This window comes from Perca flavescens, chromosome 11 (assembly GCF_004354835.1).
Source record: "Perca flavescens isolate YP-PL-M2 chromosome 11, PFLA_1.0, whole genome shotgun sequence".
Taxonomy (NCBI): domain Eukaryota; kingdom Metazoa; phylum Chordata; class Actinopteri; order Perciformes; family Percidae; genus Perca; species Perca flavescens.
This window is the reverse complement of record NC_041341.1, coordinates 29,108,922-29,129,259: the sequence shown is the minus strand read 5'-3', so window position 1 is coordinate 29,129,259 and position 20,338 is coordinate 29,108,922. Positions and strand designations below refer to the sequence as shown.

General features: G+C 38.3%; 1 protein-coding gene across 1 annotated transcript in view; it reads right to left on the bottom strand.

Annotated features, from left to right (window-relative positions):
* The window catches only part of ramp1 (receptor activity modifying protein 1), a 65,232-nt gene that overhangs the window by 30,157 nt on the left and 14,737 nt on the right, over positions 1 to 20,338 (bottom strand). The gene's annotated exons all lie outside the window — the stretch shown is intronic.

Genomic DNA, 20,338 nt, shown 5'->3' with positions numbered 1-20,338 from the left:
AGGGAGGAGGAAAAATAGATGTAAATAAGTGAATAGAAAAGAAAACTCAGAGCAGGTTAAGGTGTAAACCATGGATGTCGGTAACTTACTACTCACAAAAATGTTTTGTTCCATTGTCACTCTGTCTAAGTGTGTCTGTGTGTGTGTGTGTGTGTGTGTGTGTGTGTGTGTGGGGGGGGGGGATGTAGTACACAGTCAGTGCATGCAGCCTCCTATGGCCTGGTTAAAGGTTATAGCGGGGTGAAAGCACAGGAAAGCACTTAGGACTGAAAGCAGCTACGACCTTAAATGTTGTCGTCTCTTTTTGGGTCACTGCAAACTAAGATGTTTCCCCATCCGTGGGACATGACACTGAAACACCATCTGCTAACACCGCGTTAGATATATCATTGCCTTACAAGACCCTAACACGACACACACACACACACACACGCACACGACACACACACGGTAGAGATGAAGTGGTGAACAGGAACTTTTGTGTACAGTTAATTCTTGTTGGATATTTTCTACTTTTGATAATAAGCAGGGGAGTGATCTAGATGTTGTAAAGGACACTGCAATATTATCTCTGGGACTGTGTGTGCTGGTTAAGACACAAGGTCAAAAGTTCTAAATGCGGCATAGAAAAGATAAGATAAATTGAGACTTTGATGTCTCACGGAGGTAAAACCATGATAATACTGTGAACTGATAACAATGTTCAAACATGCTTTATTTAAATGATTTCTCAACAGTATCATACTAATATCTGATGGAAATAAATGAAATAAATACATGTATACAAAACTTGTTATTTCAGATAATGCCTTATATTGCCCTTGAAGGCAAGGTTTGACATTTTGGGAAACACGTTTATGTTTCTTCCTGAGTTAGATAAGAAGGTCCACTTTCATGTATTTGAACAAAATATAAAGCTAGAACCTGTAACCAATAAGATTAGCTTACTGTAACATAAAGACACAGAGCAGGTGGAAGAAGTTAGCTGGGCTCGAGCCAAAGTTGAAAGTATCCACCTACCAGCACCTTTAGAGCTCACTGATGCTATTTACACAATTTTAAGAAATCATAACCCTGAATGGCCGGCCGCCTTTGTTTGCCGGCAAGAAGGAATTAAAAGTGTCCTTTTAATTACACATGCTTTGAAAATAAAGTATCTGAAGTTATGTGTAATAACAGTAATTCACCCTCATATACTGTACAACCATATGTGTAAACCAAAAATTTCAATAACTAAATCTGCTAGTTTCTAATTACAGCTTGCTCGAAAACATTTGGACGATTTGTGAAAACAAAGAATAAGATCATATCATCACGAAGCGATTTTGCTGTAGTAAAAAGTAAAGTAAAAAATCAATATTGAAATATTTTGACAGAGATGTCACATGTATATACTTCCTCACATCTACACCTCCCTCACTATCCTTCTTTAATGACTTCTTCCCAATTCTTCTCTTCCTGTTTCCATGCAGCCTCCTGTTATTTTCAATGCCTCTCTTTACTTTCTTTCCTTGTTTTTCTCCCTTATTCCCAGAATGCTCCTCTCTTCCTCTAGTTGTCTTTATAACCTGCTGTTTCTCATGTGTTTTGTCTCAGTGAATCTGCATCCATCTATTTACATCTTTTACATCCTTTGGCAGCTTCCTTCTTAATATTCCTTCTTCTCTACCCCCCCCCCCCTCCCCTCTCTCTCTGGCCCCCTGAGTTTTGTGGAGACACGGACAGAATAGTTTGTCTCTTTGAGTATTTCTCCCTTATTCACAACTATTAAAGTCAACAGTATCATGTGTGAAAATGTAGTAATGCATGTATGTTATGCTGCAGAGCAGAAGGGTGATAGAAACAGAGACATAACAGAGGATACAGCCGACGTCATTTTAAAGATGGAAAAACAAACTGTAGCTTATAAAATGGAGGTTAAACATATAAACTATTAACTTGTTTACATTCCTACAAAGAATCCGAGTCATGCTGTGAAGAGAGCGGATGAAAAGGTCTACCCGTCTACACAACTCCAATCAAACGCCGCGATCAAAGATCAAGTGTGTATGTTTGTGAAAGACACGGACATAAAGGAAGAGCAAGGGAGAGAGAGAGAGAGAAAGAGTTGGATTTTTTTTCTGCAGATCACATTTATGTTATGCCAACGATCTCTAACAAAGATTTGTCCAACCAAAATGACAAAATGGGTTGTTTGTGACCGACTTCAACAGTCTATGTCAGAGTTTTCTGATCATCAGGATGACATTTTCTAAAACCATTTTGTTATAGTGGTTATCTTTCTTTCTTTTTAAATTGAGGATTAACTGCAAACTCATGCATTCAAGTTGGACTCCTTTACTTTCCACTTTGCTACAGCAAGGGCACACTACTGCCTGTGTTGGCGATGAATTGGTATTTGACGCAAATTGTGTTGCAAATATGTCATATACTGTATAAAGGTAATTGCTACAGATAATGGGCTGCATACTTATAAATGAATTGAAGTTTGCTATTGTTTTTCTGGAGGGGCCAGTGTTCTTTCTAAATATCCTCATCTCAACCTGCATGAACAGATACAGTGTCTATCTTCTTTATTCAAACGAACTGAGCCAGAAAATGTGTTTAGAAAATGTAGTGCTAACTGTGTTTTTGATGTCTTTGATTTCCCTGTCTGTTTTAACATTCAGAGACTGTTGCTCTGATTTTAAAGCAGTAAGATAGTGTCATCAAACTCATGTGTACATAAATGTCTTTCTGTAGCAGCCTACTACACAAAAGAGAGAAATACTTTCTGCAAAATGTGTCACTATCTGCAATTAAATCTACAAAAGAATTAAACATGTAAAGGTCAAATTAAACATAATGCACATACACCACGCATGCATACACTAGCCTGCATGTCATCTGTTATCCGAGTACCCTATGTACTAATTTAATGAGGCATCTCATCTTTAATAAACCATAGTTTTCATTTTGAATGCTAAATTGTTTAACTTACCACATACTTGTTGCTGCTTAACCACATACATGTTTAACTCTTAAAGCAGTTTTAAAATGTACTATAGTGTAAATGTGCAGAAGAGCAATCAATGCAAACATTCAATAAAACAAAATGATATTACAAAGATTTAATGAAACAAAATCATACAATAAATAGTCAAAAATAACCCAAATCCCTGGTAGCTGCAGGGCCCTTAGGCCGGCTCTGATTATTCACATAATAAATCCATTCCACGTGAGTGGGCTGATTAAACATTGCTAATGATGGCTCGGTTGCATTCAGGTTGATTTTTCAGAAAGCCTGAAGGACACAAAAAAAACATAATGTTGACAAGAGTTTGTGTGTATCAATTCTGCACCAAAACAAAAATATAGTGGAAGAAGTTTTCTGTGATACTTTACACTTTAATCCTGAGACTTGAACATATTTGACTTGATGGGAATTTGCCTGACCACAACAACAATTAAAAACAATTCAGAGTAGAATTAAATCAGAAAATACTGCAAAAATCGGTGTCACATATTGCTGAGAAGTTGAATTCCTAATAAACATTTCAGACAAGCCAAAGCACTTGTTAACATTTCCATTAACATTTCAGGGACATTTGACATATTGCACATGTTTATAGATCAAAAATCTGCAGGATAAACACAAAGGACGCCTTGCCTTTTTAGCTGAACGTTTTCTTACTAAATGTGGAGCAGTGTTGCCACATCAGTTGAACTTTATTTTGCCAGTTATCTTATCACACGGCATTGCTGCCAGTAAACGATAAACAAAGGCATCAGCATCAGAGTCAAAAGCTTTCCATTAGGTTGTCTTCAAGTAAAAACAAAGTGGTTCTGTGAGTGTAGCAACAGAGGATGTCTGTGAATCCTGGTTGTGCGATAACTGCAGATTTATCTATCAGAAGCCGAATGGAAAAACCCATTTGTACTACAAATATAAACACCTGTCTACCTATTGTTTCCTCCTGTAACTTGTCAAAAGGTTAAGATGAAAAACTCCAAACAGTCTGTAACTAAATGTTGTTTGTCCTCAACATGAGTCACATTTTTTTTAATTAACTAAACACATGTCTCTCCATGTAGAATAACTAATATTGTACTTATTCATGGACTAATTCATGGAGCCATTCCTTACACTTCCTTTCTGAAAATGTAATTTACTTCATTAGAAGTGGACTTATCAAAACACCCCTTTCGGATTATAATGTTGTTGTTGTATTCTGTATACTTCACCTGCTAACAATCAAAAGCTTATATTCAATAGGGAAATCTCTTGCTCCAAACCTTTTTGTAGGAGTCTTCAAGTGAAGCCCACTGAGCCACTGTATGTGACGCTGGGATACATAAACCTGGCTTGATTTAGTAACCCGACTTGACCCATTCATAAAGTCTGCTTCTGTAAATACAAACATGCTTGTAGTCAACTTGTCTGGTTAAATACAGTACTCTACAAGAACAGGAGAATGTACTTGAAGTCGATGGCATACTTGTTCTTCTAAGTAGACATTGCATGACCTTTGACCTGACACATGCTGCCTCCTCTATCCTCTTTGTGGGGTGTCTGTGTACAACACCATCCAGCAGATAGCTTCAGGGTGCTCTGTGTACTTTATGTGTGTGTGCGATTCTGTGTGTATGTCAGATGGAATTGGACTGTCTATTTATAGTACGTTTTTCTTTCTCATCATCATCATCATCATCATCATCATCATCATCATCATCCAATATGCACAAGAAACTAAACAAAGAGCCTTACAGCAATCCAAATAGAGCTGCACACTCACACTTAATTCCTTTACCACATTGCCCTCTTGAACGCCTCAAAGACCATATTTGCATATTCAACATTGAGGCACACACACAAACACACACACACACACACACACACACACACACACACACACACACACACACACACACACACACACACACACACACACACATACGCCCCCATCTGAAAGTCTAGTTTGACAGCTGTTGATCTGCTGCTGTTCCACCACACTGTGAGCTATTACTTGTATTCATATCTGGAGCTTTTCCAAGCAACAGCGCCTGCGGTTATGCATGACTTAAAACATGTTGAAATGCTTTGAAATAAACAGAAACAAGCACAAGATGTTAAAACTCAAGTTGTCACACAGTGTATTAGTCTGAAATGAAAGCAAATACTGTAGGCTATAACACAGGTGAAAGATTCAGGTACTACATGTGTTTAAAAGGGAATACAAATAAAGCTGAAGACACTCCATCGGATGAAATTAAGGTCTAAATATAGATGAGACGGGGGGATGGATGACACTTCTCAGCGAGTGTCGACTCTGTGGAACTGGACTCCAACTTGTTTTGCATTCTTGAACACTGACTCTCAAGCACTAAATGCAAATGGCGTCGTGATAGTTGTGCAAGTTTTTTAAACATTTTTATTTTAACATTAAACAGGTTTTCTTATGACAGCTGAGAAATATTTCAGTGGGATAGGATAACTTTCTATGGAGCTCAATCTGTTTCAGGAACTTTGCCACTTTAAGTGTGAACTTGAAACATAGCACAAGATGGAAGACCAATATCATCAAAATTGTTGAAATTTGTTTGTTAACTAAGGACGCTTTTACATCTATAGTTGGTTGATGAAGTTGTAACATTGTTGCACTTTGGTTTGCGTTCACTCTGTACTTTGTTGAGCGCACCAAACAATATAAACAAATGTCAAAGGGAACCGAACTCTAGTGCACTTGGAAGCGAACTGAGACCCCCGTTTTCAAGCGAACAAGAGTTTGGTTGTTTGGTTCGCACCAGAGCTCGAATGAGCTTTTACACCACCCCAAACAAACAGGAATATCCCACAAAATGCTCCAGGGTTCCGTTAATTCGGACCAAACTGCTCAGGTGTGAAAGCAACCTATGGTTCTGGGCAAAATATGGAAAATACAGACACAGCTGGGAACTACTTACAAATTGTTTTTATTGCAATCTCCGAACAAATCACAAAATAGGACAGGGAGTATGATCTGATTTTAGTTGCCGCATGTATTTGCGATGGAAACAGTTTAATTACAAACCAGAGTATAAAAATATTTCTGTTAAAGTTGAGCTAAAGTTCTACTCTGCTTCTACTCTATAGGTGTTCACTTTAAGTAGTCCAACCACATCTTGCCACGATCTCTCTCAGCCAGTAATATCGTTGCTGTCAAACTTTAAAATTTGTTCTACTCTCTGCTGCTGTCAGTTGCCACCCTCCTCCACCCCTTCACCTCCAGTCTTCAATATATCAGTGCCCAGTCCTGCTCCACATTCCACCATCCAGGCCTTCAGCAACTCCCTTCACCGCCACCACCAGTGGGGAATATCTTGAACTAATCATGGTATCCTTACCCTCTAAATATAACACGCCACAATAGGATCTAATCGCCAAAGACTGAAATTGTATTTATCATGCACTTGAATATAAATTGATTGATCACTCTAAATGAAGTCCCTCCTGATTGAGCTGCCTTGTGCTGTTCAGTTAACTCAGAAGTTGTTTTTCTCATGAATTCCTAACATGTTCCTCTGCAGCAGCAGCAGCAGATAGGCAGTAAGCAAGCTCCCTAGAGAAAAATGCAAATTTGAATGTGCTGCTGGATGATGCCTTGATTGGGGGCGTTTTGAAACGTTTCAGTCGAGGCCTCTGCAGCAGACAGGTCCTCTGTGACAGGAAGCAAGCACATTGAGACTAAAGCGTTACAAAGGAGGGACATTTTATTCCCCCCTTGCCCCGTCTTTAATTATTTCCCATCTCCACCCTGTGAATTTTGTCTTTGACAACCCTTTCACTCCACATCTCATTCCGATCTTGAGTAATGATTTCCCCTGCTGACTATTACATAGCTTCTACCCAAAGAACATGAGCACCTCTAATAAAATAGGCCTTTTAAATATGTTAAGTAATTATTCTGAGGCTCACCCACCTGTGATACTTTAGCTCCAATTCGTAAAAAAATAAGCCAATATATGACAGCAGCATATATATATATATATATATATGTCAGATAATAGAGGCCTATGATGTCTAATTACTTCCAACTGCTTTCTATGCCCAAGGCTTGGATTTCCAGTTGCATCCTGATTCCCAACAACGCAATGTAACAATACTCCCATCCCACGTGTCTTATTACAATGCATTCTCTTCCCAATACCAATGTCGCTAGTCTTTGTTAGAGGCTGACCTCCCATGTCAGCAAGAGATTCACTAGTGGGGAGAGCCTAGATGAAAGTATCGGGGGTGGGGGGGGGGTTTACCTTTTCTCTTGTAACATGGTAGTAAGGAACATACCGTGAAGTCCATACAATATCCCGTTGTTAAGTCCCCAGCCGGAAATCAGCCAGATCTGATCAGTTTTGCCAGAGTTATAGTAGAAAACTATATCTTTCGGCAGCCTTGCTAGCTTGACTGACTTTATGCACCTTTCTTGAATATTCATGCAAACACATTTAGGAACCCCTTCATATAGTTTTATATGTTAGAGCTCTATTATTAAAGTGCTCATATTATGCTTTTTGACTTTTTCCCTTTCCTTTATTGTGTTATATATATTTCTGTGCACATAATTGGTTTACAAAGTAAAAAAGCCAAAAGTCCACCCCAAAGGGACTTACCATCTTCCAGAGAAAACACTGTTCACAAACTGCTCCAAACAGCTCTATTGTAGTCCAGCCTTTACTTCAGTGACCAACGTGCGTCACTTTGTAACACACGTTATAATGCTCGCCTAGCTGCTAGCATGGCTTGCCTTCATACTCTGCATCTGACTAGCTAGCAGTGCTTACTACTGTGCATGTGCGACTCCCAACACACAGGGTGAAAAGAGGAGCTGCAGCAATGTGCAGTACAACAAAAATATATATTTTTTTGAAAATGAAACCACATAAACCTATTCTGATACAACCTCTAAATACAATTATGAACCTGAAAATGAGCATAATATGAGCACTTTAACATTTTCTGCCTACAGTCAAACAGGTTGTTACAGTAACATGTCTGTCTCCGTCTGTGCATGTCTGTAAACAAAAGGCTTTTAAAAAAAAGCAATTCTTACTGAAATGCATCTATTATGACATTTTTTTAAATAAAAGGTTTTCCAACAACATAATAAAGTTGATGAAATAAGATTGTAATAACAGCTTACACAGCCAATACTGTTCAATTTCCAGCAAACATGCTAGTAAATTAGCTTGTTAGCAGTAGTGCTCTAGTACTCTACTGCCTCCATTAGACACATGACCCTCGCCTTGCAGGTTGTAGCAGTCCCTTGAGGGTTTCCCATTGTTTACATGCAACACAACTTTCCATTTCAAATTTCATGCTTTATGTAAAATATGTGTGCACACATTTTTCCCGTGCAATGAGGGATTTCTACTAGGGATGCATCGATACCACTTTTTTCAGACCAAGTACAAGTAATTACATTTGTAATAATACCATTACATTTCTAACACTTACTTTGAAAACATGCATTATTTGCACCTGAATGTATCACAACTTTACGAGGGGTACTTGAAAGCACCATGAAGTCCAATCGGTGCCTATGCACCCGTCCATGGTTCGTTTTTATAACTCATGGTGTAGGCAAAATGTTGCCACACGGTTTCCTTCAGGGAAGCATAAGGATTTAATAGTTCTGTTATTTCTCCATAATCTCCGACTCTGGCAATGGCCAATGTGTCTGGAAAAGTAAATCTGCAGACTACCGCGTGCGGTTTCGGAGTACTTTTATGAGTAAGAATACGAGTAGATATTGGACCCAATACCCGATACTGGTATCGGTATCTGTGGATCCCTATTTTTTACAATACATTTCAGGTGCGTTCACTTTTGGTTTTACTTCCAAATAAAGAAATCTGGCTAAACTGTTGCCTTGTTACTGTAACAACCTGTTTTATTGTCTAACAGCTTGTGTTTCCGGCTCTGACTTCATTGTGGAGATCTTGCCCACATCTCAGAAATCACTGTAAGTACTGAATTGTCATAACAGATAGGAGTGATGGCCACAGATATGAAACTAAGACTTAAGTTAAAGCAACATTATGTAACTTTTCCCACTTCGGTCCCCCTACAAGTTGTCTCATTGGAACTACAGCTGCAGCTAAAAGTTACATAGTGTTGCTTTAATAAAACTGAATTGAAATGTAACTAAACTAAAGCAGTAAATGCTCTACAGATCAACTAAACTGCCTCATAAATAATGAACTCTCTGCGTATGGTCTGTAGTTGCTGTACTGGCATCAGATTCACTGAGGACAGACAGTTGAGTCAGTCTCAGAGTAGTGGCAGACTGTTGAGTCATAAATGATTCAGCCTCTTGAAATTGTTCACATGTTGCAGCCTATGACACCTTCCAGTTTGAAAGTGACAAACATACAGAGAAGGGAAGGCAGATGCCTTCTGTCAGAGGCTTAGACTAATTAGGCAGCCAGATCTGATGCTCACAAATGAACCGGCATCGTACTTGTCTATATGATCACCCTTTACACCCGCCGCCGTTCCCTCTCACTGTCGTCATTTTCTCACCAATGATTCATAGAGAAGGATATCTTAATCTTTGGCCTTTGATCTCAATTATTTTTGACCACCGCTGACCTATCGCCTGAGCTAACATCAAAACACCCACTTCCTTGACTTTTCAACACTTTTTAGTTATGAATCATCTCAGTTCATTGAGTAGTAGAGGAGAAAGAGAAAAAGAGATCTGTTTCTTTCCCCACCAATCTGACAGCTCAATTTTAATTCTGTAAAGTTACACAGGTGTTATGCATATTTTAAAACCCACACAATTCAGCTCTTCCTGTACAAACTTCACACATTTAGAACAAATTTCTTTTTATTTTGCACTTCAGATTATTTAAGTTTTCCCAATTGGTATACCAGAAAATCAGGGCATGTTCCCACTTCATGCATTGTGCATAATGTAAATTCTACAACTCCGCGGATGGTTGACCACACACTAAGTAAAAAAAAACACTCCAGTGTTCTACATTCACTTGAAGTAACTGGTTTGCCCCTCTCCTTTATCTTGTACTGCAGCAACTTTCTCTTTGCAGATAAGACAGGAAGCAGTCAAACTCCATGAGCACAATAATCAATTGTCGTCCTCTCTGAAACAGTCTCTGCTTCAGATCAACCTTTCTTTTAAGTATACAAAATGTCATTTTGGTGTCAGGTGCACCACAATAAATCAGAGTGCTGTTGGTCCAAAAGCTAAAGCATCAGGAAATCCCGCCGGATGTCCCACATTTTCGACCAGATGTCCACCGCCTTCCATTTTTTTGTGTTGGCATTCTAAACTCCGGTTAATTTATGAGCACTAGAGCTGTAACAATTCAAAATGTATATAGATATAATTTTCTCTTTCAGTCAAATTTAAAAAGATTTACTAATGTATTACTTTTTTTTTAACAAACTAAAGTTTTGAATGACTCCAAGGATACATCTTTTGGTTAAAACCATGCCTCTTTATTATCATAAAACATATTTTCTAACTGTATCCCCCCCTTGTCATTTTTGTTGCTATAATTGTGTATAGCGTCAAGTGTTAACAACTAATGAAAGCCAACAAACGAAATAATAAAAATATATAGTCCGACCAATAATCTATATAATTACAATTCGGCATATCTAAACACAATCAACATTTACCAGTCATACGCCTTAGGATCTTAGCAAATGTTAGCAATTAATTGCAGTTAAACAAAGAAACCGCAATTAGACAATTAGAAAATGATATAACAGGCCTAATGAGGACTATGGTTAACTGCTCCTCAGATCTCTGCAGGGTAAATCCAGACAGCTAGCTAGACTGTCTGTCCAATCTGAGTTTTCTGTTGCACGACTAAAACAACTTTTGAACGTACACATGTTCCGCCAAAACAAGTTCCTTACCGAGGCTATTTTGCAGAGGCACCGTTGCTCAGTCCGGCGCTTAGCGCCTCACGAGACGATTGTGATTGGTTTAAGAAATGCCAATAAACCAGAGCATGTTTTTCTCCCATCCCAAAATTCTGTGTGGACGAGCCAGACCCTCCTCCGCAGCGCTGTGGAGGAAGGTCCGCCAATGCGAGACTAAGATAACATTATTAAGCTTGGATTTTGCAGCCCTGCCAGGGTTAGCAGCTAATTGCTTTACTACTGTTGCTGCTGTACCCTGACCCTGTTTGAGCGCTCCTATCTCCTGTCTGTTCTCTAAGAACACCTTTTCTCTCTTCTAATATCTTTTGTGTCTTTTTGTTCTCACCCTGTTCTCTCATTGTCCTATTCTCTCCTCACGGGTAGAGTTGAACAAATCAGCAGAATGTAATGTTCCTTTAAATGTCTGTGGAAAATGGCTATCCTTCACTTGTGGCATGTTCCCTCAAAATGATTGTGCACTTAGGAAGCACAGATAGTTTTTTCCTCCTCCACGTTTTTGCTAAAAGTGTCCGAAAGTCTGGCTGTAGTGTAAGCTATCAAAAAAGAAGGCCTACTTTATGAACATGCACATAAAAAAAAAACTGACCACGTGTTCAATGAAAAAGCCAAGTGGTGAGAACGCAGTCGCAGACAGTAAAATCATTTTTGTGTTCTCGTTAAAAAAGTTTACTCCATTGCTCCAAATGAGAAGTGACACATATATTAAGTGATATTTAGTGCTCAGCATTATCTAAAGACAGAAAAAGGGATTTTCACGGTACAATAATCATTTTAAGTGATATGTGGTCAGTGTCTGACAGGTTTGTGTAGGCGATTGGTTAAATATGAACTGCTTTAACTACTTTTCAACAATGTCGCCTATTGCTAAAATGTTCCACAAATTTTACTTTCCGGCCAGAAAATGAATAATCATATTTTCATACATGTTGAACTGTTGCTCCTCTATACGATCAAGGCCACAAAATATGATAATGAAGGACTTTTTTTGTTTTAGTTGCATTTTGATGGTACAAATTCCTTCAAAATAGTATTTACAGATAATGGATGAAGAAGACAAACAGGTTTTTGGAGCCATTGGGGGTCTGGAGTTCTTTGCCTACCAGCCAATTCATATCCAAGTCTTTTGACTTTGGATAATGGTGACATTATCATGATGAGGCTCATAGGGCTCACAACTCCAGTTGCAACTGCATTAACTGCACAATAATGATGTATAGAGAGCAATTATTGGCTGTTTATCACAGTGGGACAAAAAAGAGCTGGACGAAAGTGAGTCATTCTTCCTCTTCCTCCGTCTAGCGAGCTGTGCATGTCTGATGAATTAGTGGAGAGGAATGCCAGCAGCGGTGCATCAGCTGCCGTCATTACATCGCATCACAGTTTTACCTCTAGCGCTATCGCTCACACTCACATACACACAAATGCTTTCCTCCACCTCTGCGGTCTGTAGTCCTAATCAGACAGCTGGAGACCCAGGGGGGTGAATATCACTTTGAACTAACAGAATCCCTAAAAATCTACATAATTAAATAGACAGACAGAGAGAGCGATAGAGGAAAAGATTTCCCTCAAAGAAACTTCAAAATGAGCCATTTATCCCCTTAATCTTTCCATTCTTGTCTTAATTTAATGCAACCTGCCACATCTCTCACACACACACACACACACACACACACACACACACACACACAATCTTCTATCCATGACACAGCGAAATGAGATGGCCACGAAGCTTCCCTCTCTCCCCCCAGGTGCTCTTGTTATTATTATAGCCCAGAGCATGCTTCGCTGCAATGTGTCATTGGCCCTTAAAAGGCAGCAGCATAAATAAGCCACTGAATTTAAATACAGCCTGTAGCTACCTAGTTGGGCTCAGGATCAGTGGAGACACACAAGCACACACAGCCAGGCTACAAAAAGTGGGTTCATCACTTTGTGCCCTGACAGTATTTTTAATGGCTAAAGGTGAAAAAATATGCGATATGTGATAACGTTGTTGAATATCTCAATAACGATATTACATGCGGCGATAAACCGATATTGAGGTGTACTCTGTTCTGCGTTTCTGCTGCTTTCAGCATTCTGCTAATTTAAAACAAATAAAAGGAAATCAATACCAACATTCTTTTATTGACCAAATTGAACATTGAATTAAATATAAAAGGCACCACTACAAAAAACAATGACAGTTACATTATAAAGTGCAGTTTGCTTTCAACTAACACAAAAAATATCCAACAGTCTTTCGCGATGTGTTTATTGCTGACGCCCATAAATGCCCTGCACAATGCAAAATGAGAAGAAAGGAGAAACTACAGCCAGAGGGCAGGCTTTCTGCTGATACAGACACTGCCACATACTTCTAGAGGGTTTTAAGTGACGATTGAGAGGAATTTACTTTATTAGCCTATACATTGTTTTTTTTTTTAGGAAAACCCTGCATATCTTTGATATGAAGCCACATCATAAATCACAAAACAGCTTCAGGCCCTCAATGAAGGAAAACGCAACGTTAAGCTTATCACAAAACCTCACTACCAGCCATTTAGACATAATTACAGTCATTAAAATGATGACTTGTATTCTGAATCCCAACCATGTAACTCACAGCAGGGACAGTGAAAAAGTTTGGAGAGAAGGATGAAAATGAGAAAAAGACTTTTCTTACACCATTACATCTTTTTCTGTATGAGAGGAGATGACATTTATCTCATCCATAATACAAGTATGACAATAGGAAGAGCAGCTTGAGGTGTGGGTGATAGAGCAAAATTAATTCTTGGGTATCTTTTTAGCAATAATGTGATCCTTTTTTTTTTGACTATTTTGTGCTAAGACCAGACGGAAACCTGGTCTGAATATCTCGGAGGAATCAAAAATAAAAAAAGGGTACAAATATGATGACGCATTGCCTGAATAATTTTATCTTATCTGAGTTTGTAAATACTTTTAAAAGCTTGACATAATGTGAAAACGAATGCACACACAGGGGAAAACCAGAAATAGAAATAAATGGAGCTTGTATGCCTAAAAATGTTCACAAAAATTTGTTTATAATCTTCATACAATTGATGTGATTAGATCACCCTCCCTAAAAAAAGATATAGGGGTTACATGAGTGTAGAGGTGGAACAAGGTGACACGGTAACTATGAAGAGGTTTCAGTCCGAAGGCTGAGAGCTTGCATCACTGTTCGGAAAATTGCTGAACAAATTAGATTTACTTGTATTGATTCTAATTCAAATTTGGCTCTATCTTCCTTACTGGGACTAATAGGCCCTCCCGGACATATCAAACCATATTAAATGCTCCACAATAGACCAAGCAACGAGGCATGATAATAAACGATTGCATGGTTTCCCTCATATCAATATGATCTGGGAGTAATTGAGATTTCTATCACAGGGATTAGGCTCTAGGGACTGTTAGCTATCCAATGTAAGAACAGTTTAATTGCATATATAATTGATTTGGTATTAAATAAAGATGGAAAATATAGAGAGAGAGAGAGAGAGAGAGAGAGAGAGAGAGAGAGAGAGAGAGAGAAGAGAGAGAGACTGCTGGTTTGACAGAAATCTCTGAGTGGCACGTTCCTCTCAAAACATGCATTCTCTCTCTCTCTCTCTCTCTCTCTATTAATATTTCTTTTGTCTATTTTGTCTCCAGTGTAACAGTTAAGATCAATCACAGATGGTTAATCATCACATCATCATCACTGGGAAAGAGCAGTAATGTATGTCTAAGAAAAGTTTAAAATTAAAAAAACGCAACATTCAAGAATAGGCTAATATTCATAATGATGTCAGTTTTTAGAGATCAGAAACACAAAGCTGTAACTGTGACAAAGCTTCAAACTGTGCGTTGGTTGGTGAGTACAGGGACCCCTCCTCCTTTGAACTACAATCAGGTCTGTCATTTCCACTCAGGACAGAGGGTCCACTCACTTTTTAAATCCTATTTTCGTCCCCCTCATTTATACAATTTAATGAGGATTTTTTTTGTTTAAGTCTCTCTAAACAGTGTCATTTCACTGCCTTACCAGAAGATCTGAGTTGATAAATAGGTTCATATATATTCATCTGAACTGCCTTGAGTTATTAATATTAAGTTTTATATATTGGCAGTCAAAACTGTAAACGAGTCTGTCAAAAATATCCCAAAAGTCCCCCTTTAAAGAAGCAATTCAAGACCCACTTGTTTAGACTTTCCTTTGTGTCGTTTCATTAAATATTTTACCATTATGGTGCCTGTATTTGATGTCTGTTGTGCTTGATTTTCATTGTGAAGCACTTGTAATATCTGCCCTTGACAAGCGCTATAAAAAAGATACTCTTTTATTTATCTGCAGCTGACTGTCATTAGTTCTTCTTTGACACTGCCTGTTTCACTCACACCATTTTAAATGTGTTTATAGACACACTGCATGGGTTCAGTGCCCATGACCTCCCTTTGATAGGAACCTCATGCAAGCACACAGGCAGTTTGAAAACATGTTACATAGTTACTCACGCTTACTTATGATAGAATAATGAATGAAGCCAGTGTGTCTCTCCTCTTTGACACACAGCTCACGTTAATTACACACTACAAATAGACACACCTATGCGAACCCTCACTCACCCTGAAACCTACCCAAACAGACACATATATGCTTTTCCACCCACTTACACACAATACAGTGTGACAATTACTGAAGAGGTGGTGTGTATGTGCGTGTGTGTGGGTGTGGGTGTTTGTGGGTGTGTGTGTGTGTATGTGTGTTGAGTCTCATCTATAGCCAGCTAATCGTTATAGCAAGCAGGGCTTTCAGCACAGAAAGAGGTCTGCCCTGACTGGGTCTCTCTGGTAATAGCCCACAATTAACGCAGAAAAAATGGCACAAGACAATAGGATGAGCTGCAACACCTGTAGCGCCTTATCTACAGAGACCAGGGGGCAGATAACAGGAAGTAAATACATGCTGTAATATGTAACTCTGTTTTTTCAAGGAAAAATAAAACCATTTTCTTCTTCTTTGCAAAAATGCCATGTTCAGGTTTTGCATTTTACATACTCTATATATACATTCAGCCAACTTTACTCTACATAGCAGTTGTCAAAGCCATATAAAGCCTTACAAACCTTTCCTCTAACTGTAGAGTCATAATGTGCAATTGATGAGATATAAAATTAGATTTAAAAAAAGAACTGAAAGAAGGGGGAATATGGAAATCAGGACACATTTGTAACTTTATTATGAGATAGTAAAACTAAAGAAGAAGAAAAAATGTTGTCGACTTGTAGGACAAACAAAACAACATTGCGAAAAAAAAGAACGAGATTCCAATTAAAATAAAGAAGCTACTGAACTGTAATTTTTAAAAGAAAAAGTTCTAGAAACATCTAGAAACGCATCACCCCCAAGCTGAGAGAAGCATCCTTAAGCTGTTCATTATGGTGATGAGAGTCAAAGCTACTTTCCTAAAATCTGGCTCAAAAGCAGTGTAAAACTAACAGACCACTTAATCTCTGGGGTCATGATCGTAGCACTAGGAAAGGTGTTCTGTTGCATCATAATTATCACAAAATGTATCTTTCTAAATTAATATAAAGGTGGTAGCAATAATCAGATCCATATTCTCCCTAATTTTATATATATATATATATATATATACTATTCAATTGCCCATGAGATTGCCATAATCAAAAATTTTTACAGGTGGGATGACAGGATGACAACAGTTAATATTACTTCTATTCAGATAATCGTGCTCTGAGTTGTGAAACTACACTTACCATAATGCTTTGGGAAATGTAAACATGGTATAATGTTGCCATGGATTCAGAAAGTTATGCTACTTTTAAAAGAAATATATTTTTTATTTTTGCCTAATTTGTTTAGATTTTCGCAATTTGGCACCATTAAACATACGCTGAATTAGCTATTAGCAGTTCTTATTTACCCATGGCTACTCATGGAGCCACACATGATTCTAAAAATGTGTGTATCATGTCTGTGTGTTCTAATAATAACAACTTCTTGTTGTTTTAAGAGCATCAGTCCCTTTCACCTCACACTGCATCGCCTCACATCTCCCCCAACCAAAAACTGGTGTAAAAAGCCAATGCTGCGTAGAAAATAAATGAACAAAATACTTTACCCAGAGCAGCAGTTTAAGGTGAGGATGCAGTCTGAGTTGGTCAAAGTCAAAGGAAATCTTAAGCATGTACAGACTGAGCACAGTTTGTGATTGGCTGCTTCAGGAAAACAGCAGCCCAAAGACGATTGTTAACTGGGACACAGAGAGAAGGACAAGCAGCAGCAGAGATATGTGGAAGTTCATTCAAGACATTTGAGCAAAGAGGCACAAAGGGGCTGATTTATAAACACCGAACAAGGTCTGAGAGCGAGTGAGGACAGAATCACGAGTGTCGATCGATGTCTTGAGCCTCAGGAGGAACAGTGTCACTGGATTTGAGTGTAAGGCTTCCTTTGAGTGCTCACAATCTGAGAAAACAGCTGGAGGAAACAGTGAGTTTGACCTGGGCAATATATCAATATCGTGATATGAGACTACATATCGACTTAGATTTTGGATATTTTAATATCGTAATATGCCATAAGTGTTGTCTTTTCCTGGTTTTAAAGGCTACATTACAGTAAAGTGATGTCATTTTCTGAACTTACCAGACTGTTGTAACTGTTATTTGCCTTTACCCACTTAGTCGTTATAGCCATATTACTGATGATTATTTATCTAAAATCTCATTGTGTAAATATTTTGTGAAAGCACCTTTAGTCAACACTACAATATCGTTGTGGTATCGATATCGAGGTATTTGGTCAAAAATATTGTGATATTTGATTTTCTCCATATCACCCAGCCCTACTTAAAAGTGCGTCTCTGTGGTTAGAGATTGTAGAATAGCTTAAATCTGTTGTGTTTTCACTCAGTATAGCCTACGTTTGGTTTAAACATTTTTAATTGGAAACTGCCTGTGTGTAGTTTGGTGTACCTATAGTGAGTAAGAGATGCTGACAGAGAAAGAGAGGAAAAAAAGAAAGACCAGGACACACAGAGTTTATAACATCCAAAAGTGGGCTTGAAAGCGGACGAGTACAATTACACAACACGTCAGCGTGGCTTTAGAGAGAGGAAAGGGCATTAGCTGCACGCACACACATGAAATGCGGCACAGGCACACACGCATCTAGTTTGATGGGCCGTGATGCGTGGGTGCATGCAGTGAAACACAGGTCCACAGATTGTGTGTGCCAAAGCAGGTTTGATTAGAGATGAGCAGAGGGCTGGAGAGGCCACTGAGGTGAAGAGAAAGGCTATAGCCCTGTCAGGATAATTTAGAGAGAGAGAGAGAGAGAGAGAGAGAAAAGAAACACGCTTCCTGGTCAGCTGTCAACACACACATTCATGCTATAGATCTCCACAAGATTTAATTTACCCAAGGGGATTAATAAAGCAGTTCTTCTTCTTCTTCTTCTTAAGCCAGAAGAGATTAATATAGTATTAAGCTTAGGTAAATAGACTTTACTTTAAGACTGTGAACCAAAAACTGTTCAATGAACTTGTTTATTTCTTTTTTGGAGTATGCTACTTTAGTTTTATTTAAGTTGTTTGACTGAATTCACATCAAACGTCACTTAATAGAGAGCATCGGTGGCCTTAACGAAAGTGTCGACTTTAAAATGAACAAAAACCAGAGAAACATCATTGAAACATGATTTCTGCTGCGAGCTGCAGAGCTTCAAGTGAGGCTCTCATTAATCTACCATTTATAAAAGTGTTCAAGTTATTAATTCAATTCAATTCAATTTCAATTCAATTCAATTCAATTCAATTTTATTTATAGTATCAAATCATAACAAGAGTTATCTCGAGACACTTTACAGATAGAGTAGGTCTAGACCACACTAAGCTTCTGCTCTTAAATGTGTGAGGACATTGACACCGTTAATGATCCCCCAGTTTCTATTTTATTCTACTGTAAAAAGGACTTTTGGACTCCATAACATGATTACGTAAAACAGATCATGTAGTGAGGTGTTGGGTGCTCTACAACATCTGGTTTAGTTTATTTTTCTATACTGATAACTACCTGGACGACATAACACTATCTTACGCACTATATCTACATTTATGGTCAAAATGAAAAACTACCATATGAGAAAACAGTCATGAATATTTCAAGGTAATTGAGAATAGTCTTTTTTATCCTTTGAGGTAATGCAGTATGCTTTTGGCAAAACTCTAAAGCAGTCGCAGTTTGGGGATTAGAGAGCTAAACTTGCTGATGGAAAACTGCCATGTTCACTTCATGGGCTGATTAGAAATGTTTTGGGTGAGAGTGAGTTTAGGGGGCTGATGGTTGTCTCGCCCCGTGTCACAGCACCGCCTGCAGCTGCCAAAACCACACCACTCATCCACTCCAATGCTGCAGTGGAGGACTTATTAAGTAGCCAACAGTATCAGTGAACTGACAGAGCTGCTGCTGTGTGTGTGTGTGTATCCTTTCATTATTTCTATCTCGTTTTTTTTTCCAGTTTTTTTTTATTAATTTCTCACACCAATTTAACTGTTAATGCTTTGAAAATGTTGTTTGATTCTGACTCTTATTGCATGCTGCAAAAAAATAAATAAATGTAATCATAGTTTTCTGCCAACAAGTTGAAATGTTACTTGTTTTAGTTAAGGATGCATTAACAATATGAATAGCCTTACACAAATGTGTGTTTTTTTTCTTAAAAACCCTTTTGTGTGCAGTTTTAACAACAACCCTTTTGATTTATTGTTGTGTGTGGCCTCCCTGCTGTGCACTTTAGGTGTCTACAGAGGCAGTGAAATGTATGGCTATAGATTATGTTGAAATAAAAGAGACATAGAAACCTCTTAAGAGAATTTTTTTGTTCTCCTGTTCTGCCCTAAAACCAAATGAAGGCATAAATCCTCTACCTTTCTGTTGTTTGGTTCAAGTATCTGCTTCAACACCGGAGACCCAGAAGAGAGTAAAGAGGTTCTTTGGGGGTCACATTCTTGCCGAGAGGGCCCTTAAATTTCAGTCTCTGTCTTTTTCTGTTTCCCTCTGTTTCAAGCTTTTAATTATATTCATCTTTACCTTCAAATTGTACGTTCACAAAGTCTATAACCGGATATCTTTTAATGCTAACGGAGACGGTGGGTTATACTCCTCAAATCTTTTAAATTCCTCTGTGAAAACTCAAAATGTAAAAAGAAGAACACTGCCAAGTTGTTTCTCTTTGTAATCCCACCAAAGATTAGATACCAAGCCAGTTCTGCTGCTTCGCCACCAACACTTCTAAGCCACCAAAAGGTACAGCCGTTGCCACAAACATCTGAGATCTTTGTCTATTTCAGTGGACATTATGTGTAGCCAGATCTCCAGCCAAAA